General features: G+C 39.0%; 1 pseudogene; it reads right to left on the minus strand.

The window, feature by feature from the left end:
- Positions 1–3104: 3104 nt before the first annotated feature.
- On the minus strand, positions 3105–6446 carry LOC130087618 (uncharacterized protein K02A2.6-like; annotated as a pseudogene).
- Between the last annotated feature and the right edge of the window lie 2142 nt (positions 6447–8588).

Genomic DNA, 8588 nt, shown 5'->3' on the forward strand with positions numbered 1-8588 from the left:
CAAGTCCACAAAATGTGAGGGGGAATCTATTGCATTTTGCTGGCCCTTATATTTCAAATAGACCGCCAAACCGCGAACCACTTCCTGAAGCAGTCACGTGGCACAGGCGGCTCGCGAGGCTTCAAACGTCACCACATACGTCACCGACACAAGCCTCGATACGCGCTTCACAGAAATCATCCCGGATTACTCGACACACGCTTCGAAGCCTCGATACGGGAGGACACATCACTACTTTAAAGGTCTAAAAGTTATTGTTAAAAGTTTCTCTATTGAGGAAATGAATGGAATTTTTACTTTCGGAACCCGCACTCTGTTCAGATAAAAATCTTCATCAAATTTGATTGGTTGAATGCCAGTCCCGTATGTTCATTAGGGTTTTTTCCCCAGTTACTCAGTGTGTATTTGGCGCTAATTATCTCAAATGAGTCATTGAATCATGCATTCAACCGATTCGTTCAAAAAGCTGATTCACTTCAGGAACGCCACTACTGTGTTGATGGGAGACTGGGATGGGACACTGGAAGATATGTAACATGAGGTAAATGGTATTTTTTGTTGTGATTGACAGGATTAAATGAAATTTCACTCTAATACATTTTGGCCTGTAGAGAATATATTTCTGATATAGTTAAACTGATGGATTTTTTTTAAATAAAAAATGTCATTATTTGTAATAATTTGTTATTTGTAAAGAAGTAGTATATGTTTTCCATGCAGAAATCATGGCCTGCAAGCTTTGAAGTATTTGATTTATACCTTCAATTAATCTCAAGATCCAAGAATGACCTTTAAGATGCATCAAGCAGTGACAAATGAGGTCATTAGAGATAACCTTCTCTTAAACATTGCATGTTGACTGGTTGATGTGTTTGGTGAAATCCATTTCAGGTATTATTCTTTGTAGATATGCTGTTTGGCAAATAAATGCATAACAAAATTTGAAACTGTAAGATATTAAGTCAAGAACGACTGAAGTTATTTGAGTCGAATTGTATAGTTTCAGAGACTTCTAAGGATTCTGCCCTTAGTAAATGCTGCAATAAAATCATGAAATTATTTTTATTGTTTATACAGCGAAGATAAACAAGAATGATATTACTTTTTTGATTATCAAGGTGGCATTTTGATGACATTTTCACTTTTGATTAGTAGATGGAGACATGGCAGGCAAGATATAATTAATGCATAATGAGAGTAGTTTAAAGATGTTGTATTCAGAACATTAATTTGTTCATCAAAATGCTTAATTTCTTAAAATAAAGATGGTCTACAGGAGGAAGATCATGGGATGCATTTAGTTATCCATGCAAAAGATCCACCACACTGACAATTATTGTTCTGCCAAAATGAAAAAGAAAATTTTATCCTGCATTATGCTCAATTGGCATCATCAAAGAGAGTGACAGTGGATGCCAACAGGATATTGCCCACCACAAACACAATTGGAGTCTTGCAGTTCTTTGATTTAAACATTAAAAACTTTACAAACACACTGGAACTTTGTGACTGCAAAGTATAAACTTGGAAGACTTTTGATTTCAAAAATAGAAAAGAAAAGAGAATTCTATTTTATTCCTATTAATCATTTGTAGGTTTTTTTGTTGATCAATTATCTCTAGGCTAGCTCAATTTTTTTGAAAACAACAACAAAAAAAGAAATGCTGAAAACTACAGTCAGGTTCCTTCTCTAAATTACAACACATACTGAGGGGAATCTTTACATTGAAAATAGACAGTGTTTCAGTGAAAGAACCACTTTAAGAGTCTGACCTTCATATGCCAGACTGGAAGTTAATTTTACATCTCATTTAAAGCCAGTGATCACAGAGGCTGAGTTTCCCCTGCAGATAGTGCTGCGGAAGACTGGGATTTTCAAAGCAGGTTTTAATCTGCCTGACCCTCTCACGTGGAAAGGTAGACTACCCACAGTGCACTTAGACCTAGAACAGCTTTATCAGAGCTCAGCCTAAATGCAATTTAGATCCATTGCCTTGAGCTGAATGTCCATACTAATACAATACTGAACAATGAGTAGCCTATAAGGTCTTGGTGAGTAGGCTACAAAGCAAACAGACTTTCAGTATGCTTATGTTAGAACTCATTTTATTCTTATTTTTATGTTATTTGTATTAGCGCTGTCAAATCGATTAGTCGCAATTAATCACATCTAATATAAAGTTTGTAAATATATAATGTGTGTAAGTGTATGTGTAAATCGGACAGTTCATCACGAGACGATATCGATTCTCTCAGCCAACGATACATTATTTGCCGACCTCAAAAAAATCTGCGATACGATTACGATTCGATTTGATTCAGGGCTATATAGCAATTGATTTATCGATATTTAGATATGTGCCGAGTTTACACAGCCAGTTACGTTTATTAACTCACAAATGCAACAACAATATATAACATGACCATTTAATTAAACTCTTTGGAAATTGCACACCCTCTCCCAATTGGGACATTTACAACAGAAGAGTTTGCAAAAACAGATAACTCCGTTCTTGTTAACTTTCATTAATCAGATTTTTTTATTATTATTATTGTGCATTCCAAGTAATGTCAATCAAACTGCAGCTGGGTTGTTTTGATTAATAATAACTAAAAAAATACAGGTAACTTACAAAATTAAAGTTCATTGAAAGTATGTTTTTATATTAAAAGTTTAAAAGGTTTTTTTTTTAGCAAAAGCAGAAAACTCCAACAATAGTTTTTGTGTGTGTGTGTGTGTGTGTGTGGGTGGGTGGCAAAAGCAGATAACTCCACATTTCATGTTTCAGAGTTAAACAAAAAGTAATTGCTATGATACTGTAATAACTTGCAGGAGATAAAAAATCCGTTAAAGGCAGTTCATTTACTCAAGGAACATCAAGCCAGCAGTACACTTGAGAACAGACCAGGTGGAACACATGTCTACTGACAGTTTCTTCTTTGCTACTCTTAAGCCCAAAGCCAAAAAACATTAGATTGCCCCCTACAGGTTAATCTACAAAAGCTCACTCTACAACATCCTCTTCCCCCTAAGTTTACAATATAATTACCATATATGAACTTCATGTGACCACAATACAGTTACATTTATTTTTATTTATTTTTTACCTAATTTCATAATCTTTCAAATGACCAGGCAATTTCCTGGTTCTTTGTGACCTTCTCATAATCACAACAGGACTAACAGATTTGTCCATTTCAGTTATTATCTCAACAGCTTGAGAAGAATCCCCAGCTGCTTCAAAGGGATCGACTTCCTCCGGAATGTCCTCAGCCCCTGTTGTCTCCGTCTCTTTAGAACCCACAGAAGCAGAGTTGTCAAAAAAGTCATAATCAGGAGATTTACCGTCCATTTCTTCCCCTGGACGTTTCACCCGCAATTCCTGTTGGCCATGAATTTGATCCACATGTCTTCGGACCACTCTCCCATCGCCCAGCATCACTTTATAGGAAAGTGGTCCAGTCACAGTCTCTATGTTCCCCGGAATCCATTTCGGTCCATAGCTAAAGTTGCGAACTAGAACTAGATCTCCCATACCAAAACTACGTTCGTGGGCCTTCTTGTCATGATGTGCTTTTTGCTTCTGTTGTTGTTTCTTAATCTTCCTAGTCAAGTCAGGATGCATAAAGTCCAGAGAACACCGCAATTTCCGTCCTTGTAACATTTCAGCTGGAGAGAGACCGGTGGTGGTCTGAGGAGTAATCCTATAGCTGAATAACACTCGGGCCAATTTAGTTGCAATCGTCCCTTCAACACATTTTTTTAGCATGCCTTTAATAATTTGTACGGCCCGTTCCACTAACCCATTACTCGAAGCATGATAAGGTGCAGAAGTAACATGCTGAACTCCATTTTTGTTCAGGAACTCTTTAACTTCAGCACTAACAAAATAAGTAGCATTATCTGATACAATAAGTTCCGGTAGTCCCTGGTTACTGAAACTTTTACGCAAACATTCAATGGTGGCAGCCGATGTGGCTGAGTTCACAGGATACACGTCCATCCATTTCGAATGTGTATCAATCAAGACCAAGAACATTTTTCCCATAAATGGTCCAGCATAATCCACATGCAATCTTTGCCATGGTTTTTCTGGCCAATTCCAAGGATGCAGTGGGGCTACAGCCGGAACGTTCCTATGCTCTTGGCACAGATGACATGTTTTAACCAACCTTTCAACATCTTGATCTAACTTGGGCCACCATACGTAACTTCGGGCCATAGCTTTCATCCTGGACACTCCTGGGTGACACTGATGCAATTGTTTCAGGACTTCTGATCTACCCACACTGGGAATGATGACCCTGGCCCCCCAGAGCACACAACCATCCTGTACACTTAATTCATATTTTATTGATGTAAAAGGGTCAAACTCTGCTCCAATTAACTCATGCCCACCACGTTGCACCATTTCTCTCACCCTGGATAATACCGGATCTTTTTGCGTCCACCCTCTCACTTGTTCTGCAGTTATCAAGGTTATGTCTGCATTCTCCAGCATCAGGACTCTTTCCTCCTGTTCATTGCCTGATTCCGTTGACACTGGTAACCGACTTAGAGCATCTGCATTTCCATGATCTTTGCCCGGCTTGTAGATGATGTTGTATTCATAGGCTCTTAGTGTCACAGCCCATCGCTGGATCCTAGGAGATGACATTTGGGGAACAGCTTTTAATTCATTAAATAAGGACAACAAGGGTTTATGGTCCGTAACTATAGTAAACTTCCGACCATACAAATACTTATGGAAGCGTTGTAAGCCGAACATGATGGCCAACCCTTCCTTGTCCAACTGCGAATAATTCCGCTCCGCTTGATTCAAAGTCCTTGACATAAATCCAATGGGTCTCTCACTACCATCCGGCATCTTATGCGAAAGAACTGCACCTAGGCCATAAGGAGAAGCATCTCATGATAAAATCACATCCTTCTGGGGGTCATAGTGGACCAGAACTTGTACTGAGTTGATCATTTCCTTGGACTGAGCAAAAGCAGCCTCTTGTTCCTCCTCCCAGTTCCATTTTTCATCTTTTCGCAGCAATTTGTGCACAGGGGCTAAAATGGTAGACAAGTTGGGTAAGAACTTATTATAGTAGTTTAACAGTCCCAAATAGGCCTTCAACTCTGTCACATTCTTCGGTGAGGGAGCGTTTTGAATAGCAGTCACCTTTTCTGGTACTGGGTGGAGGCCAGTCTCATCTACTTTATGGCTCAAGAAAGTTACCTCTTTTTCCATAAAGGAACATTTACTCCGTTTCAACCGCAGTCCCGCTTCCTGCAATCTTTCCAATACCCTGGCGAGCGTTTGGAGATGCTCCTCATCATTACGACCAGTCACCAGGATGTCATCCAGGAAAACCGCCACATACGGAAGACCTTGCAGTACTCCCTCAATGGTCCTCTGGAAGATGGCAGGACTAGAAGACACTCCAAAGCGTAAAACACGGTAAGTAAACAGGCCCTTGTGGGTATTCACTGTGACATATTTCTTGGACTCCGCATCTAATGCAATCTGGTGGTAAGCATGGCTCATATCCAGGTTGGTAAACTTTTGTCCACCTGACAATGTTGCAAACAAATCGTCTATTCGAGGAATGGGATATTGTTCCAACTTTGAAACTCTATTCACCGTTAGCTTGTAGTCACCACATAGTCGTACAGTATTATCCGATTTTAAAACCGGCACTACAGGGGCAGCCCATTCAGAGTGTTTAACAGGTTCTATGATTTTTTCTTTTAACAGGCGTTCTATTTCAGCTTCTACCTTTGTCTTCATTGCATAAGGAACTGGTCTGGCTTTGAAAAATCTGGGGACCGCTTCCTTGTCCACATAAATCTTTGCCGGCGGACCTCTCAATTCACCCAATTCCTCTTTAAACAACTCTGAATGTTGGCTAAGCACTTCAGTCAAGGTTACATTTTCCACCCCTTGAATCTTATGTATGGCCTCCCATTCCATGCCCAATTCCTTAATCCATCCTCTACCCAAGAGATTGGGTCCTGTTCCAGGTACTACCACTACCGGTAACTCCTTCATGGCTCCTTTGTGTCTAACTTCCACTTGCGCAGAACCTAACACTGTTAAGGTTTGGCCAGTATAGGTTTTTAACTTCAAAGAACAGGTCTTTAATTCTGGAATTTTATGCTTTGTCCATAATTTGGAAAAATTTGACCCATTCATCACAGTCACACCACAACCGGTATCCACTTCAAAAGGTATGATTGACTCATTAACCGCCAATGTGATAGTCAGTGGAGCAACCTTTGGAATCTCGGTTTCTTTCAAACTGTGAACTGTAAAAATACCCTCTTCATCAGATGCACTTTTTTCATCTCTGCCCACATAATACGATCTCAGTCCTCCTCTGGTCACAACTCTCTTACGTCTTTCTCCCCCTTGAAAGTTTGTGTCTCTGCTGGAACTTTTTGATTTGCATACTTTCATTATGTGCCCTTGTTTCCCACATTGGTGACATTTCTCAGAAACAAATCTGCACTCATTGGCCAAATGTTGCAAACTTCCACATCTGTAACATGCTCTGCTTTGACTTTCGTCCTGCTTTACTGATGTTTTATGCACTCTCATTGACATGGATGTTTCTGAGCGTTTAGCTTGCAAATCCCTTACATCCTTATTGGCCGTTTCCATTGCTTGAGCTACTTTCAAAGCCTTTTCAAAAGTTAGATCCGCTTCTGCCAAGAGTCTACGTTGAATACGGTCACCATTTATGCCACATACCAGTCTATCCCGAAGCATTTCTGTAAATTTTTCTCCATAGTTACAATCATGAGCCAATTTCCTTAATACTGCCACATACTCAAGTACAGTTTCCCCCTCTTCTCTTGATCTTGAATTGAATTTAAACCGTTGTACAATTTCACTAGGTTTTGGGTTGAAATGCTCTTTAAGCAATTCTACTAATTCCCCAAATGTCTTTGTTCCTGGTTTAACTGGGCTCAGTAAATTCCTCAGTAGACTGTATGTTTGACTTCCTACAGTGCTCAACAATATAGCTTTTTGCTTGACTGCCTCTGTAATTTCATTTGCCTCGAAGAAATGCTGCAAGATCTCACAATATTCTTCCCAAGACTGAGATTGACTATCAAAATGTGTGACTGTTCCTACCATGTTGGCCATCTTCTTTTCCCAAACACTTGGTAATCTTTGTAACGCTAATCAGCTGACATAGACAAATGACAAACACGCAATACAAAGAGCTTTTCCCTTACCACTAACGTGCTGCTTTAGCAAGGTTCCGTGAAAAAGTTTCAGCTTTTATTTTCCTTTTACGTGAAGATATTACGGGATAATCAAGTTCGTTGAAATGATCCATTCTCGATCACTTTTCGTCAGCTTTGACAAAATTCCTCAACTAGCGCGTACTATCGAAGTGACTAGCAGCCTTGTCACCTGACCTGAATACTGCGCGCTGATTCGCTAATACGGACTTTTCGGGTTGTGTTCACAAACAACACTTGTGTGTTTGTCGGTAGACTGTCACAGACGGTAAACATTTCTGCTGAACAACGATGTTATTTAATTAGGGACAATGTAGTAGCCTAGTGTTATTATTAAGTGTACTGTTAAGTAAGTTTGTTCTAGTAGACAAATTTAAACACACACGCGCGCGCGAGTCAAACAGACATAGTCTGTTATTGAGAGAGAGACATCGTTCTTTTATTTCAATAAATCTGTTTTTGAACAATATCATATGGTATAGCATCAATTTTTACTTCTTTTGTCTATTGTTACAACTTACCCCAGCATGTGTTACAACCTACCCCGGTAGTGGGGTAGGTTGTAACAAAGGAACACCATGTACAGTACACTGAACAAAATTATAAACACAACACTTTTGTTTTTGCCCCCATTTTTCATGAGCTGAACTCAAAGATCTAAGACTTTTTCTATGTAGTTGTACACAAAAGGCCTATTTCTCTCAAATGTTGTTCACAAATCTGTCTAAATCTGTGTTGGTGAGCACTTCTCCTTTGCCGAGATAATCCATCCACCTCCAAGGCCGTAACCAGGGTTTGAAAATTAGTGAGGTCCGGGGTGTTGTGTAAAGAATTTTGCTATAATAATGGTTAGGCCATTGGACCCACATTTCCCCATGGACAATAAGCTGTGACCCCTTTTTTTAATGGAATTTGGCATATACATATATATATATATATATATATATATATATATATATATATATATATATATATATATATATATATATATATATATATATATATACAGGGGTTAAATTTGGATTTAATTATGTGTGGGGTAGTCTCTCACTAGGGGGGTTCGGGGGTATGCTCCCCGAGATTTTTTTTTTGAAAAATAAACCAAAATGGCACTTTCTGGAGAGTTTTGTGCAAAGAAATATAGTAAAAGTAGGTCTAGCAAGTCTTATCTTTCTGTAATTCACACAGATCAAACACAAATATGCTGACTGAATAGATTGCTAGTTGAGAAACACTGCTTTAATTAATGTTTTTATGATGACTTTGTGAAAGGTTAACTAAACAGCATGAGCCGTCTTCCAGCTGGCCAGTAAGTTATTTGGCAAATTTCATTCTGTAGGCTAACATA

This window comes from Rhinichthys klamathensis, unplaced genomic scaffold (genome assembly GCF_029890125.1).
Source record: "Rhinichthys klamathensis goyatoka isolate OS25496 unplaced genomic scaffold, OSU_Roscu_1.1 h1tg000109l_1, whole genome shotgun sequence".
Lineage (NCBI taxonomy): Eukaryota > Metazoa > Chordata > Actinopteri > Cypriniformes > Leuciscidae > Rhinichthys > Rhinichthys klamathensis.